The 18,198-nt window shown below is 34.1% G+C and overlaps 1 long non-coding RNA gene across 2 annotated transcripts in view; it reads right to left on the minus strand.

Moving 5' to 3' along the window:
- Positions 1–824: 824 nt before the first annotated feature.
- LOC103879035 overlaps positions 825–18,198 on the minus strand; it is a 75,263-nt gene continuing 57,889 nt past the window's right edge. For both annotated transcript variants that reach the window (XR_001896820.3, XR_004179439.1), the window contains exons 4-5: positions 11,148–11,175; positions 825–1,673 (exon numbers count right to left, since the gene is read on the minus strand). This is a non-coding gene — a long non-coding RNA (uncharacterized LOC103879035). The remainder of the gene's footprint in view (positions 1,674–11,147; positions 11,176–18,198) is intronic.

The raw sequence follows: 18,198 nt of genomic DNA on the forward strand, positions 1-18,198 counted from the left end.
GACCATATGACAACTCCTTAAAGATCTAGAACCAGAAATACCATTTGACCCAGCAATCCCATTACTGGGTATATACCCAAAGTAATATAAATTATTCTAACATAAAGACACATGCACAAGTCTGTTTATTGCAGCACTATTTATAATAGCAAAGACATGGAACTAACCTAAATGCCCATCAATGATAGACTGGATAAAGAAAATGGGGTACATATAAACCATGAAATACTATGCAGCCATACAAAGGAATGAGATCATATCCTTTGCAGGGACATGGATGAAGTTGGAAACCATCATTCTAAGCAAACTAACGCAGGAACAGAAAACCAAACACCACATGTTCTCACTCATAAATGGGAATTGAACATCGAGAACACATGGGCACCGCGAGGGGAACATATCACACCAGGGCCTGCTGGGGGATGGGGGGTGAGGGGAGGGAGCTTAGAGGACAGGTCAATAGTTGCAGAAAACCACCATGGCACATGTATACCTATATAACAAACCTGCACATGTATCCCAGGTTTTTTTTTTTTTTTTTTTCTTATTTAAAATAAATAAAGAAAAAAAAATTCTGCTGCTGTATCTCTTCATAAAGAAGAGCATAAATGGGAAAACAGAGAGAAGGGTCTGTGGCAGGGTTTGCACAAAGATATAGTGGGACATAATTTATTTCAAATTTTAATTAAATTTTTGTATTTATATTTGTTGAATGTCACTTGCATTAATTAATCTCTTTTACGTTCAGCGTTTTTCATATTCGGAAAATTTTTAGTCCCTGGTAAGAAGAGACAGTATAAATATATTCTCTTGATTCTGTTTGTTATTTAACTGCTTTACCATAGTTTCCACAAATATACAATGTACTTTATTTTAATAGAAATCCCAGCAAAATCTCGAACCTTTGTGAGACAAAATATTTGTTGTCATTTTATCACAGATAATGTGAAAATATCCTATAATAGATGAGAATGGTTACAATTCTTTGGACACTGAATTTGCAACAATTTCTAAGTGAAATGGATAATAGGAATTAAAACAAAACCTCAGAACATACTGCCTTTGCATTGCATTATATGCGCTAACATTTTACCCAGGTTTTTTAGTTTTGTTTTGTTTTATGCTTACAGATCTCGGTTTTCCTTACTTCTGCCTCTATATAGATTTACTCACCTGCAAACCTCTCCCTTTATTTGGGGATTTTAATATTTCCTATTCATATATTCAGAATGTTATCACCCGGGAATTGCTGAGGACCTCAGGATCTTTTCCAGATTTTTGAAATACTAAATATAATTTCCTGTTAAACCACATTTTTAATGCATATCAATGTTATTCTGGTATATATCATAGCATATCAAATATAATCTTTGTAACTGTCAAGAGTTTGAACCGTATTTATAATAAGTGTCATACAAAGTGCGGGCCCATGCATAGTTGTGATTTTTTAAAAAGTATTTTTATTATTAAGGATTTTGTAAAATTGCAGAAAGTTTTCAAAATAAAAGTAATAAGCCATTTATTTTATACCGGAACTTTATTATACTTATAGAAATGTAATTAAGTTAGTGAAGAAAGGCATCCATTGAGGGATAACTGCTTCAACAGTCTTCTAGATGCCTGCAGATATACTATATCTTATCCCCAGAGGAACAACTGGGCTGAAGTCAGATCTATCTTGGAAAAAATACAAAAGATATCAGGATGATGGCAGCCAAAATTTTCAATAAATATTGTATAATAATAATAAATAATAAAAGCTCAAAAGGTATACGCTATTGGTGTAGCAGTTTGAAGTCTCTAAAGCATTATTTTACTCCTTACTTTACTTTTTTATGCAATGACCTTTGAAGAAAGAAAAAGTCATTTTCAACACTGTTTAAGAGAAATTGAAGAAGAAAGCCATGCATCAAGTTATTAGAAGTAAAATTTAAGCCTCCATTTTGCCTAAGAAACATTGCCTATCTGAAATCTTCTAAATCTATTTGCTGTAAGCATGCAGGTTGTGTGCAGACATTATTAAGCCCATAGACTCAGCTGCACTATATATTTTTATCTTTCTGAATCTAAACTTCTCTGTTATGGCAGCCTATAACACTCACAAAATTCAGATGTTACTTCAGCTTCTTGGGAATGTAATACTTTCTCAGTCTATTAACATTTTTTATGACCTTAATGTTTTGAAGGATACAGATGTTGTACTTTGAAGAATGTCTTTCAATTAGGGTTTATTTGAGGGTGGTTTCTCATTATTAGACTCAAGTTTATGGGTCTTGTAGAGGAAGATCACTGACTCCATTCCATTCCATCCTTTATATTCCATTCTTCCGTCCATTCTCCTTCCTTCCACCACTCTTCATTCTTTCCTTCCCTGTCCATTTCCATTTATTTCTTCCATTCCATTATCTATTTCCCCCTTCCCTCCTTCCCTCCTTGATTCCTGGTTAATTGTCTCCTTGATCCCCTCCCTCCCTCCCTTCCTTCCTTCCTTCCTTCCTTCCTTCCTTCTTCCTTCCTTCCTTCCTTCCTTCCTTCCTTCTTCCTTCCTTCCTTCCTTTCCTTCTTCCTTCCTTCCTTCTTTTCTGCATGTATGTTGTTATGGATTCGTGTATATTTAATTTATATTTTGAGCTATAGCCCAATGCTATGCTAACTTACTTTTTGTTCAAATCACTTCTACTTTGGTCATTAGAAGCTAAAACAGTTGCAAGTTTTACATATAAAACTTGCACATGTAATCATTGTGGGTCAAGCTTCCTCACTTTCTGGCACTATAGTTCGGGGTTCAATGTACATATTTTCTGACCCAGTCCTAGAATTAGCAATTTCTTCAAGGAGTCCTTTATTTTATTGGCAAGTGGATGAGAAAATAAGATCTAGGTGCTAGTTGTGTTCAGTGGTACAAAAATTTCATGGGTCCTCTTGGCTGACAAAGAAAGGATATATATGTTTGTATATTTACATGTTTGTAAATATTTCTATATGTATATATCTGTATCTATATTAAGCCCTGCATAAGTTCATACTTAGGTCTCTCAACAATTACAGTACCACACGGATCCTTCTCTAATGATGAGAAACCAGTTTCCCACCATACACCATCTACTACTTAATTGTTCAATTTATATTTCACAGTCTCAGAGTTGTGAGCTTCGACTCCCATGGAAAAATGCATTTACCAACTACAGTTCAGTGCCTTCTGTCTTTTGACTGAGTTTTCATTTATCTCCAGAGTTAATTAAATCTGCATCTTTTTCTTCCCCCTTCTATCCATGTCTTTAGGCAGCTTAAACTCATTCTTTTTTTTTTTATCACTGAATAGTATTCGATTACATAAAGATATCACAAGTTTTTATCCATTCTCCTATCAAATGACATCTTTGTTGCAACAATGAATTATTTTTGGCAATTATGAATAAAGCTGCTATAAACCATTTATTGTCAGGCTTTATGTGGACATATTACTTCAAATCAGTTAAGTAAATACTTAAAAGCATGACTGCTGGATCTCGTAGTAAGACTATTTTTGAAGATCTTGAAGAGAAAGATACTACCATACAGCCAATAATTATCCTATTCAAAATGTCAATGCTTTTGTTGTAAAAATAATTTATCTTTTAAAAAATTTGCTAAACTACTATGTGGAGAACAGTAACAGTCCAAAACTTCTGTCAAAGTTACAAAGCTGATTTACTGTACTTTTTGTGAAAGTACATCTGTTTATTTCTAATGTGAGAAAATCATATAGATTTACATGCCCACATTGAATTTGATCAGCACATTTAAAAATCATATGTTGCAATTTAAGGCTTAGTTTTCTCCCTTTGTACTTCTGATTATTGTGAATAGAAACATCACATCTCCTGAGGTGTAATAATGTTTCTTAGAAAAATCAACATTTATGGTAACGAATTGCAATATATTATTAAAACAGCACTTTGTTTTTCTACAAAAACTATGTTATGCAATTTTTGACACCATTCAGTTTGATATAAAACTCATTGACTCGAACAATGTCAGCCAGCTACAAATTGACATATAGCTGAATTTTATTCTATATTTAGCCTTGAGGAAGAGTTTAACAAGGGTTTTCCTATATATGAAAGAAGGATGCTTATGTGAAATTTACCCTATTTATTTTTAACACCCATCCCATTAATCAAACCTGAGTCCTAGGTTATTATGTTTAGCCAATGTATAGCTATGGGCACTCAGATACCAGTTTCACTCCACATACTACTGTGCTATTTTACCCAAATCCAGATTACAATTATATCTACATTTTAGCATTCTATCTATGTTTCACCTATTTTTCCAACTAATTTTACCTTGCCTGTAAAGATATTATAACTTTTGTCCTCAGTAGTTTACTTATAGTTGTTAAAATGCATTTCTCAATATTTTTCTCTAGGAAACAATATTTTCTCATTTAAAGAGATGCATGCATGTCAATTACCTCTGCATCGGAGCACTTCCAAGCAAGCTTCTATCCTGGTAAATAACTCAGCAATCTAAGCTGCATTTGAGTGTGGATTATAAATTGATTCTAATTAGTTGTATTCAAAACTACAGGCCATTCTGATATATACTTAGGAAAAAATAAGATATATTTGCACAATATCCTATATAACAGAAAAATTTTGAAGAGTAAGAAAAAACATGGATTTCTTTAAATAGTTCCATATGTTAAAATAAAAATTGTCATTCTTGGTCGAGTGTGGTGGCTCACACCTATAATCCCACCACTTTGGGAGTCCGAGGAGGGTGGATCACCAGAAGGCAGGAGTTCAAAACCAGCCTGGCCAACATGGTGAAACCTCATCTCTACTAGACATACAAAAAATTTGCCGGGCATTGTGTTGGGTCCCTGTAATCCCAGTTATTCAGGAGGCTGAGGCGGGAGAATCACGTGAGCCCGGGAGGTGGAGGTTGCAGTGAGCCGAGATCATGCCAAGCCACTGGACTCCATCTTGGGCAACAAGAGCAAAACTATTCCATCTCAAAAGACAAAAAAAAAAAAAAAAATTGTCCTTTTTAATTTCTGATAAATCAATTTGCAGGTACATGTGAATTGCAATATTTCTCAGAAATATATTTAAAAGGGGTACCTTCTAATGAAATACTGATATTCAACTTTTTTTTTTTTTAATAATGCCTTCCCCATTCACTAAACCATCACTGATAATTTTCAGTAACAATCATTGGCAACTCTAAGTTTATTGAGTTCAATAGCAACATTTGAAGAAACTTGACTAAACATAACTTGTTTTCAGATACATATTATTTTGTTTAAATGAGTGCAAAATATTAACTATTTTGAGAAGATTCAAAATGATAATAAAGTCAATATTAAATATATATATTTTTATTTCAGAGTACTGAAAATGACGACTTAGATATCCTCATTATTTAGTCACTCTCAAGCACTACTGGAATCTCAAAAATTCTTCTTCCCATAAAACAATATTTATGTGGTCGGTAAAAAAGATTTAACAGGATGGATAGTATGAATATTATTTTAAAAGAGTAGAAAAGTATAAAATAAATTTAACGTGATATATGACATACAAATAAAACTGCAGTGATGAGTATTAATTTTGTGCTTCAGCACAATTTTTCTAGAGACAATATTGAAGAACTCTGGGGCTCAGTTGTTCAAATATCAAAGATAGAAAAATTATTAGTACTTGACAAATGAGTCTATACCACCCTGTCTTTACCATATAAAGTTTTCATTTTTTTTTTTTAATTTAGAGCATTGAAAATTCAACTAAATATTTTAATTGGAATACCCTTATTTCTGACATGCAACTGAATCGTAATCACATATTTAAAGGTGATATGATAATTCTGCAAGTGAAGTAGTAGTATTAGGTTGGTGCAAAAGTAATTGCAAAAAAGTAATCGCCATTACTTTCTTTCTTTCTTTTTTTTTTTTTGAGACGAAGTCTTACTCTGTCGCCCAGGCTGGAGTGCAGTGGCATGATCTCGGCTCACTGCAAGCTCCACCTCCCGGGTTCATAGCTAGGACTACAGGCAGCCGCCACCACACCCGACTAATTTTGCTGTGTTTTTAGTAGAGACAGGGTTTCACCATGCTAGTCAGGATGGTCTCGATCTCCTGACCTCGTGATTCGCCTGCCTCGGTCTCCCAAACTGCTGGGATTACAGGCTTAAGCCACCGTGCCAGGACCAATCACCATTACTTTTAATGGTGAAAACGGATAGTATTTTTTTGACAAACTGTGTATCATTATCAAAGAAATGTTTTATTATGACAGGCATTTATTTATCCTATGAATTAAAAGGGCTATTTGCTCAGCCACAGCTCCATTTACTATGTAAAAATGTTTTTAATAAGGTTTCATAGAGAAACATTCTTCACTAGTTTTCAAACACAAATTATTAAACTAATTATTACATTGTAAAAAATATTAAATTATTATTTAAATCTTTAAAATATTGACAAAAGATCCATGGTGAATTATAGCTCCACATTGAAGAACTGCTTAGGTCAGATTGAAAACATCTCCTTAATACATAATGGTTTGGTTTAAATAGGAGCAGAAATGTGGTGTTAATGTTATTTCAAGTACTCCATGACTATTAGAATTTCACAGTTCAAAATATGAATTAATGATTTTATGTTGCTAGGACATTATGTACACATAGTTATGATAATCCAAATATCCCAATATTTTGTTTTCAAAAGTACATATAAAATATGCACGGACTAGAAAACCTTTTGGAAATATATATTTATTGTTTTTGCCACTTTTAGCAGAGCTATAAATCATGCAATTGCTTGTTGCAACAGGAGGGAGTTCACACAGTTTACACAATATATTGTCTGTCAATAAGTTGATATAAGTATTAAGTTAAAAGTGAATAAAAATTTGTCTCATTTTATATTTTATTTAATGTGTTTGTTTTACCTCATTTATATATTTAAAATTAGTAAATTATATGTGTTTTTCTTATAAAGCTAAATGAGAAAACAAGTCATATGTTTTCATCTCTTATTCTTTTTAATCTCATAACTAATCAGCACAAGTATTTATAATCATCAGCTTCATGTCAGATTTACTCACTTAATTTAATCTAATGATTTCAATACTAAAATAATTTTGTAACTATCAACACATTGTGTGGTCTCTATTTATTCATCCAATATGGATCAAATTAAATGTAGTTAGATGCTAAATATTATTTTTTAGACATTAGTCATTTTTTTTCATCACTGAAAACAAAGTTATCTGTAAGTGTGAATATTTTAGCATTGGAGAAAAATGACAATGGCAATGTGTTAACTAGTGTTATGATCAAGATAAATTTTGTTGTCAAATATAAGATACTTGGGGCTTGTATCCACACATGTCAGTGGAGACATGATGACTACTTGTGGAAGAAAAAAATAGGATGCAAAAATTCCTAAGAACCTAGTAAAGAAAAATGGTAAATAGGGATCTCAGGGTTCCATTACATTGTGGCTCTTGGTTCACATGCTGAAGGAAGAGATTATTTTCACTAACACATTTTAAGATATTTTTGGAATTTATTGTATCTATTTCCTTGAGGGTAAAGATACCTGTTTTTACTTGAGATTTTTTTTTTTCTCTGACATTAAATTATTTAACTGGCAATGAGTTTTGCATTTGCAAATTCATTTCAGTGAGGTTTATTTTTAAATTTTACTTGGTATATTGTTTATTTTGGATTTTTCTATCAACTTCTTTCAATTTATTTCATCGTTTGAAAGGTGCAGTCACTCAGGCCCACAGATCACTGAAGACAACACCAAAATTTCTTTATGCCTTGTTGCTCTTGTTTTTTGGAATTAAAAAAACATATCTCAGATTCAGTGTAGTTAGCCAGCAAGTAATTTTACACAGTTCTTACATGTGAGGTTGCTTTGCTCCCTGTATCTATATTTCAGTAATAAAATTCAACAAAAACCTCAGAAAATGCAATCATTTAATTAATAATGGAAAAGACTTATGCCAGCCCCAGTTTTTACACAGTAAGCCAAACTCTCCTCCAAAGTCATCACTTTAAACTTTGTTACTCTTTGTGAATTGAAATATTAACTATAGTCAAACAGACTATCACTGAATTCTGTAGACGTATAAATAGCTTTGTTTTTATATTTTGCTTTGTTTACAGCTTTGTTTTTATATTTTGCTTCTATCGCTTGAAGACATCTATCTTGTTTTTTGCCTCTGTGTCTATATCATCACACACACACACACACACACACACATATCATATACACACAAAACGCATGCCACCTATATTCTTTTCTAATATAGGCATTAAATGTACATTTCCTTCAAATAAATATGTTAGCCACTTTAGACAAATTTTGAAATTTAATACTTTTATTTTTATTTGATTCAAAATTATTTCTAAGTATCCTTTTAGTATGTCCTTTGATACATTATTTATTCCGAAATGTGTTAGTTTCTAATTATTGGGGAATTTCCAGACATTTTTCTTTTATTGATTTAAAATTCACTTTCATGTGGTCAGAGAACATTACATGTATAATTCAAAACTTTAAAATATCGATTTATTGAAACTTGGTTTATGGCGCAGAATAAGGTCTTGGTTAATGCTGCATGTGAGCTTAATATTCTGCTACTGTTAAATTGATTATTTTTCTATAAATTTCAGTTAGCTCAAGTTGGATGATGGGTAAGTTGAGTGTTCTATATCCTTATTGGTTTCTATATAATTATTCTAACAGGTTTGAGAAAGAGATAATTTAAAATTTCCAACTATATTAAAGGATTTGATTGTAAGCAGTGGTTTAAAAAGTATCTCCTAGGCCAGGTGCGGTGGCTCACCCCTGTAACCCCAGCAATTTTGGAGGCGGAGGCAGGCGGATCACCTGAGGTCCATGAGTTTGAGACCAACCTGGCCAACACAGTGAAATCCCATCTCTACCAAAAACACGAAAATTATCCTGGTGTAGTGACGTGTGCCTGTAATCCCAGCTACTCAGGAGGCTGAGGAAAGAGAATCATTTAAATCCGGGAGGCGGAGGTTGCAGTGAGCCGAGATCGCGCCACTCAGCCTGGGCGACAGAGTGAGACTCCATCTCAAAAAAAAAAAAAAAAAACAGTATCCCCCAAAAGATATAACCATTCTCTATTACCTGAAACCCCATGACCTTCTCTGGAAAACGTGTCTTTTTAGATATAATGTAAGTTAAGGTTCTTGAAGATAATTAAAATAAGGTTCTTTAAGAGATTATCTTGGATTACTTGGATGGGCCTTAAATACAATGGTTAAGTGCTTTAATAAAGAAAAAGCAGCCTGGCGCAGTGGCTCACCCTTGTAGTCCCAGCACGTTGGGAGGCCAAGGCGGGTAGATCACCTGAGGTCAGGCAATTGAGAGCAGCCTGGCCAACATGGTGAAACCCCATCTCTACTAAAACTACAAAAAAGTAGCCGAGCGTCGTGGCATGCGCCTGTAATCCCTGCTACTCCGGAGGCTGAGGCAGGAGAGATCGCTTGAACCCGGGAGGGGGAGGTTGCAGTGTGCTGAGAACACGCCGTTGCACTCCAGCCTGGGCAACAAGAGGGAAACTCCATCTTAAAAAACAAAAACAAACAAACAAACAAAGAAAAAGCAGAGGGAGCTTTGGCACCCAAAGCTTCTTCACACACAAGAAGAAAGGTGGTACGAATATGGAGGCAGAAATGGGAGTTTTACTGCCAAAAGTCAAGGAATTTCTCGAGCTACCAGAACCTAGAAAAGCCAAGGAAATATTTTTCATTAGAGCCAGTGATTTTTTGTTCCATATTCTTCTCATCATTCAGTGTTGTTATTATTATTTTTTTTTGAATTTTCAACATTCCAGTGGCTATATTGTGGTACCGTAGTTATCTTTATTTGCAATATCCTGATGCCTGTGATGCTGAACAACTTTTCATATGCTTATTTGCCACCTGTATATCTGCTTTGATGAAGTGTCTGTTCAGATGTTTAGCACATCTTTTACTTGTTTTTTGTTTTCTTATTATTGAGCATGAGGAATTACTTGTATGTTGGAGATAGCAGTCCTTTATCAGATATATGTTTTGTAAAGATTTTCTTCCAGCCCGTTGCTTGTCTTTTCATCCTCTTAAATCACACAGATATTGTAATTATATTTGCTTATTCCTACTGAGGACGTTTTACTAATAATTGCGCTGATAATTAAAGCGTACATCTTTCATTAATGCTGTGACTTCTGAGCTATTGCTTGCCATGTTTACTTCATTTTGTTAAAACCTAATGTGCTTATCCCAGATACTATTCCATTATCTCAGTAGCAACCATTCACTTTAAAGTTACTATGATAGCATAGTGCTATGTTGGAACCTACTTCATTTCTTATATAGTAGTTGGATCTTTAAATAGAAGCTAATTATAGAAAATAAATGTTATTACTGTGTAAGTGAATACATTATTTTTTGAGAAATATTTTTTCTTTATTGTAAGGGTTGTATTCTATACTATTTATAAATAGCTTTATATTTTACTAGTAAAGTTAATTGAGCTTTAATTAGATGCATCAATTTAGCAATTATTTTATTATATGCAAATAATATGTTTATTCATGAAATAAATGTTTTAGCTTTTCCCCAGATGTATTTAATTTGAAAATTAACTAAGAAGACATATAAAGAAATCATTTTGGACTCAAAATAGTTCAAAATATATATTTTCTTTATATAATTAGCTATAATATAATTTCCCATATCTACCTCTGATAAATATTTTTAATAAAGTTGCCTGATGTTCTAATAGTGCTGATCACAAAATATTACAAAATGTAGCCCAATTCACTAAGAAAACATGGGTTGAACTACATTTAAGTCTAAGTGTGTACATATGATTTCTCATTCTGAGTAACTTAAGGAAGATAAATTGCAATTTTTATTACAGTTCCACTAACAGTATCCAATGCATTAATTTAAAAGGAGGCATTTTAAAAGCATATCTTTAATCACTTCAGCCTTAAGTAATGTTCAGTAAACTTTTTAATTCCATTTTTTATTTTATTGAAACTAGGGAATTTATTCCTGCTAGAGAATCAAGCTACCTGGGTCTTGTAATACATATGAACATGTCTATTACAGATTTGGAAACAGCTTACCTGGTGCCTGTTAACTGTTCAGAAGTTGCTGAAAATGAACAAACCACACATCAATATTCTGTATAACAGCTTTACTCTAAAGAATCTTACTACAGACTGAGATTAGAAAACATCATATTTACTGTACACTTACAGAGATCTCACCTCACTCTTTCTTACAATATTTAGTTGTGCATCTAAAGTTTAAGGTCAAGGGGCATCAACTTATATTTTACAGACTCCTTTGGCTCAAGGTTAATTGCCAGAGACCATGTGGCCAGAACTTCACTCAGTTCCATGCATACTTTATGTATAACTAATGCCCTATTGTGTGCAGCCCTGTTTCTAGGAATCAGTTTCTCCTTCACCTAAAAGAAACGATTTACCCTGTAGTAACCCCTACGATAACATTTTCTGACTTTTTCTGCAACATTCTACCTATTACTTTTGTCCAAACTTACCTAATTCAGAAAATTCAACTTTTTAACCTAGATATGAAACATCATCCCAAATACGTCCACCTGAATTTTACAGGTGACTTAAATTTGACATGACCATTACCAATTTATCATGTTTATTCCCAAACCATTCATGTTTTAGTTCTTATTTCAGTTAGTCCACTCCTAGTCTCTTTTTCAAGGTTTCTGGCTAATGAACCACATCCTTAATGTCCATTTGATTTGAATACATTACTCAAAACTCCATGGAATCTTCCTTCAAATGAGATTGTGCTCCTGTGACTCTTATGGTATATTGATAATAGAGAAGAACTATCTTATCTCTATGCAGAAGAGAAAAATAAAGGGACTAAATATTTTTGCTGTGTTCCTATACCTAATAAACTCAGGAATCTATCTTCCCTGGAAAGAAATGAGTAGGTATTTGTCTTGGTTAGAAGGAGTGGGAACAGAGGTTGTAAGTATACAGGATGAATATTATTCTTTAAATTGAAAGTAGTAAAGGCTTCACAATTTCTCCATCCTTTATGTCATTTGAGATGAATTTCCATTGCTTATAACAATGTATTGTAACATTTACATTCTAAATACTCTACTTAACAAAATATATTTATCTAATAAAAAATGAAAAACACAATATAAGTACATAACTATATGGGAGGAATGTTGTTTTAAAAAATTATGACAATTTTAAATGAAAAATTGAAGTTTAGGAAATATATCATATTCTTAAAATATGACTAGGCACAGGGAAGAAAGACAGACATAAGACACATTTCATATATAGAATTTGGTCAGAGAGTGATTGATTTTCTAAAAAGAAATGGCAAAGGCATTAAGAATAACTTCCACTAAATAAGATATCCATATGTTATTAACAAATCTATTTGAAGTGCTAGAGGTTTCTTTTTGCACAACTGAGTGGATTGCAAAATTATTACCTTAAATAAGAAATCTTTGAAATAGTTGTTTGGGCCAAAGATGTAACTTTAGCTTTGTTCTTGCTAAATTTAAATAAACTACAAAAAAACTATTGAAAATAATGACTAGACACAATTTGAAACATTAGTGTACAGATAGAAGTAGGGTGAAGACATAAGGCATTATTAATAGACATTCTATTATTAGGGCGCATCTGCCTCTAAAAGGGAGAAAGAAAAGTAAATAATATTTATGTTTCAAGTTATTCTATTGCTAAATTTTCAACATGTATCAAATAAAACTCTCATTAATATTACCTGAGAAATAGTAGAGTATCATAAAGTAAATCTTCTCATATAATAATACTGAATTTTGATTGTCTCTTATGAATTAATTTGGTTAAATTCAAAAAGAGTAATGGCTGCAAATATTGTTCCTTTGTGGTTAAATCTCAGTTCACTGTTTACTCTCTGAGAAACCTTGGTCAAGTCCATCAGTCAATCTGGACATTACTTTTCCTCTGTAAATGTGATTGATTACCAATCAAATACCATATCAAATACCAGGAGAACCCAAAAATAAATCCATACACTTACAGTGAACTCATTTTTGACACAGGTGCCAAGAATATACATTGGGGAAAGGACAGTCTCTTCAATAAATGGTGAGGGGAAAAGGATATCCATATGCAGAAGAATGAAACTAGACTCCTGTCTCTCACCATATTAAAAAATCGAATCAAAATAGATTAAGGACATAAATCTAAGACCTTATACTATGAAACTACTGCAATAAATCATTGGAAAAACTCTTCAGGACATTGGAGTGAGCAAAGATTTAGTGAGTAATACCCCATAACCACAGGTAACCAAAGGAAAAATGAAGGAATGTGATCACATCGAGTTTAAAACTTCTGCACAGCAAAGAAAATGATCAACAAAGTGAAAACAACCCACAGAATGGGAGAAGATATTTGCAAACTACCCATTTGATAAAAGATTAATAACCAGAATATATAAGGAGCTTAAACAACTCCATAGTAAAAACTTGAATAATCTAATTTTTAAATGGACAAAAGATCTCATAGATATTTTGCAAAATAAGATATACAAATCACAAACAGGTATATGAAAGTGTGCTCTCTGGGACACATTTGAAGCAGTGTGTAGATGGAAATTTATAGCACTAAATGCCCACAAGAGAAAGCTGGAAAGATCTAAAATTGACACTCTAACATCACAATTAAAAGAACTAGAGAAGCAAGAGCAAACACATTCAAAAGCTAGCAGAAGGCAAGGAATAACTAAGATCAGAGCAGAACTGAAGGAGATAGAGACACAAAAAACCCTCCAAAAAGTCAATGAATCCAGGAGTTGGTTTTTTGAAAAGATCAACAAAATTGATAGACCGCTAGCAAGACTAATAAAGAAGAAAAGAGAGAAGAATCAAATAGACACAATAAAAAATGATAAAGGGGATATCATCACTGACCCCACAGAAATACAAACTACCATCAGAGAATACTATAAACACCTCTACACAAATAAACTAGAAAATCTAGAAGAAATGGATAATTTCCTGGACACTTACACTCTCCCAAGACTAAACCAGGAAGAAGCTGAATCCCTGAATAGACCAATAACAGGCTCTGAAATTGAGGCAATAATTAATAGCCTACCAACCATAAACAGTCCAGGACCAGATGGATTCACAGCTGAATTCTACCAGAGGTACAAGGAAGAGCTGGTACCATTCCTTCTGAAACTATTCCAATCAATAGAAAAAGAGGGAATCCTCCCTAACTCATTTTATGAAGCCAACATCATCCTGATACCAAAGCCTGGCAGAGACACAACAAAAAAAGAGAATTTTAGACCAATATCCCTGATGAACATCAGTGCAAAAATCCTCAATAAAATACTGGCAAACTGGATCCAGCAGCACATCAAAAAGCTTATCCACCATGATCAAGTTGGTTTCATCCCTGGGATGCAAGGCTGGTTCAACATACACAAATCAATAAACATAATCTGGCATATAAACAGGACCAAAGACAAAAACCACATGATTATCTCAATAGACGCAGAAAAGGCCTTTGACAAAATTCAACAGCCTTTCATGCTAAAAATTCTCAATAAATTCGGTATTGATGGAACGTATCTCAAAATAATAAGAGCTATTTATGACAAACCCACAGCCAATATCATACTGAATGGGCAAAAACTGGAAAAATTCCCTTTGAAAACTGGCACAAGACAGGGATGCCCTTTCTCACCACTCCTATTCAACATAGTGTTGGAAGTTCTGGCTAGGGCAATCAGGCAAGAGAAAGAAATCAAGGGTATTCAGTTAGGAAAAGAAGAAGTCAAATTGTCCCTGTTTGCAGATGACATGATTGTATATTTAGAAAACCCCATTGTCTCAGCCCAAAATCTCCTTAAACTGATAAGAAACTTCAGCAAAGTCTCCGGATACAAAATTAATGTGCAAAAATCACAAGCATTCTTATACACCAGTAACAGACAAACAGAGAGCCAAATCAGGAATGAACTTCCATTCACAATTGCTTCAAAGAGAATAAAATACCTAGGAATCCAACTTACTAGGGATGTAAAGGACCTCTTCAAGGAGAACTACAAACCACTGCTCAGTGAAATAAAAGAGGACATAAACAAATGGAAGAACATACCATGCTCATGGATAGGAAGAATGAATATCGTGAAAATGGCCATACTGCCCAAGGTTATTTATAGATTCAATGCCATCCCCATCAAGCTACCAATGAGTTTCTTCACAGAATTGGAAAAAACTGCTTTAAAGTTCGTATAGAACCAAAAAAGAGCCTGCATCACCAAGACAATCCTAAGTCAAAAAAACAAAGCTGGAGGCATCACGCTACCTGACTTCAAACTATACTACAAGGCTACAGTAACCAAAACAGCATGGTACTGGTACCAAAACAGAGATACAGACCAATGGAAGAGAACAGAGTCCTCAGAAATAATACCACACATCTACAGCCATCTGATCTTTGATAAACCTGAGAAAACCCAGAAATGGGGAAAGGATTCCCTATTTAATAAATGGTGCTGGGAAAATTGGCTAGCCATAAGTAGAAAGCTGAAACTGGATCCTTTCCTTACTCCTTATACGAAAATTAATTCAAGATGGATTAGAGACTTAAATGTTAGACCTAATACCATAAAAATCCTAGAGGAAAACCTAGGTAGTACCATTCAGGACATAGGCATGGGCAAAGACTTCATGTCTAAAACACCAAAAGCAACGGCAGCAAAAGCTAAAATTGACAAATGGGATCTAATTAAACTAAAGAGCTTCTGCACAGCAAAAGAAACTACCATCAGAGTGAACAGGCAACCTACAGAATGGGAGAAAATTTTTGCAATCTACTCATCTGACAAAGGGCTAATATCCAGAACCTACAAAGAACTCAAAGAAATTTACAAGAAAAAAACCAACAACCCCATCAAAAAGGGGGCAAAGGATATGAACAGACATTTCTCAAAAGAGGACATTCATACAGCCAACAGACACATGAAAAAATGCTCATCATCACTGGCCATCAGAGAAATGCAAATCAAAACCACAATGAGATACCATCTCACACCAGTTAGAATGGCAATCATTAAAAAGTCAGGAAACAACAGGTGCTGGAGAGGACGTGGAGAAATAGGAACACTTTTACACTGTTGGTGGGATTGTAAACTAGTTCAACCATTATGGAAAACAGTATGGCGATTCCTCAAGGATCTAGAACTAGAAGTACCATATTACCCAGCCATCCCATTGCTGGGTATATATTCAAAGGATTATAAATCATGCTGCTATGAAGACACATGCACACGTATGTTGATTGTGGCACTATTCACAATAGCAAAGACTTGGAATCAACCCAAATGTCCATCAGTGACAGATTGGATTAAGAAAATGTGGCACATATACACTATGGAATACTATGCAGCCATAAAAAAGGATGAGTTTGCGTCCTTTGTAGGGACATGGATGCAGCTGGAAACCGTCATTCTCAGTAAACTATCGCAAGAACAGAAAACCAAACACCGCATGTTCTCACTCATAGGTGGGAACTGAACAATGAGATCACTTGGACTTGGGAAGGGGAACATCACACACCGGGGCCTATCACGGGGAGGGGGGAGGCGGGAGGGATTGCATTGGGAGTTATACCTGATGTAAATGACGAGTTGATGGGTGCTGACGAGGTGATGGGTGCAGCACACCAACACGGCACAAGTATACATATGTAACAAACCTGCACGTTATGCACATGTACCCTAGAACTTGAAATATAATAATAATAATAATAAAAAGAAAATGTGCTGAACACCATGATCAGCAGAGAAATGCAAATCCACACTACAGTGAGATATCATCTCACTCCAGTTAAAAATGGCTTTATCCAAAAGCCAGGCAATAACAAATACTGGTGAGGATATGGAGAAAAAGGAATCCTCATACGCTGTGGGAATGTAAATTAGTACAACTACTATGGAGAACAGTTTGTAGGTTCCTCTAAAAATTAAAATTAGAGATACCATATGATCCAGCAATCCTGCTTCTTGGTATATAAACAAAGGAAAGGAAATTACTATAATAAAGAGATACCCACTCTACCATGCTTATTGTAGCACTATTCACATTAGCCAAAATTTGGTAGCAAGGTAAGTGTCCATCAACAGATGAAGGGATAACAAAAGTGTGGTACATATACACAATGGTATATTCTTCAGCCATAATAGGGAATTAAATCCTGTCATTTGCAACAACATGGATGGAACTGGAGGTCATTATATTTAAGTGAAATAAGGAAGGCACGGGAATACAAACTTGTGTTCCTACTCATTTGTGGGAGCTAAAAAAATTAACTTATGGAGATAGAGAGTAGAAAGATGGTTATCAGGGGCTAGGAAGGGACATGTGACGAGGGTTTTAGAAGTTAAGGATGGCTAATGGGTCCAACAAAAGAAAGAATGAATAACACCTAGTATTTGCTAGTACATCTGGGTGACTATAGCAAAAAAAAAAATTAATTATACATTTTAAAATAAGTAAGTGTATAATTGAATTGTTTGTGTAACACAAAGAAAAGATAAATGTTTGAGATAATGAATATACCATTAAGCCTGATGTGATTATAATCCATTGCATGCCTGTATCAAAATATTTCATGTAACCCACAGATATGCATACCTACTATGTACCCACAAAAATTGAAAATAAAAATAATAAATTGCATTGGAATCTGCTTTCATTTCTATAAACATTTGTTTGAAATTGGTTTATTAAATAAACTAGAAACACTCCTGTGCCTGAGCAGTAGCGAAAAGGATGAGTGAAATAAGATGAGATTTTAGAAGCAGACAGAGGATCTGTGTTGATTATGGTTAGGGATCTAAATGTTACTATAAATTCAATGGAAATTTATTGATGCATTTTTAAATAAAAAACTTAAAATTAGCTGGGCATGGTGGTGGGCGCCTGTGGTTCAAGCTACTTGGGAGGCTGAGGTAGGAGAAGCGCGTGAACCTGGGAGGCAGAGCTTGCAGTGAGCCGAGATCGTGCCACTGCACTCCAGCCTGGGTGACAGAGCTAGACTCCATCTCAAAAAAAAAAAAAAAAAAAAAAAAGAAACACTTTATTTCTTAATTTGCACC

This window comes from Papio anubis, chromosome 1, assembly GCF_008728515.1.
Source record: "Papio anubis isolate 15944 chromosome 1, Panubis1.0, whole genome shotgun sequence".
NCBI lineage: Eukaryota > Metazoa > Chordata > Mammalia > Primates > Cercopithecidae > Papio > Papio anubis.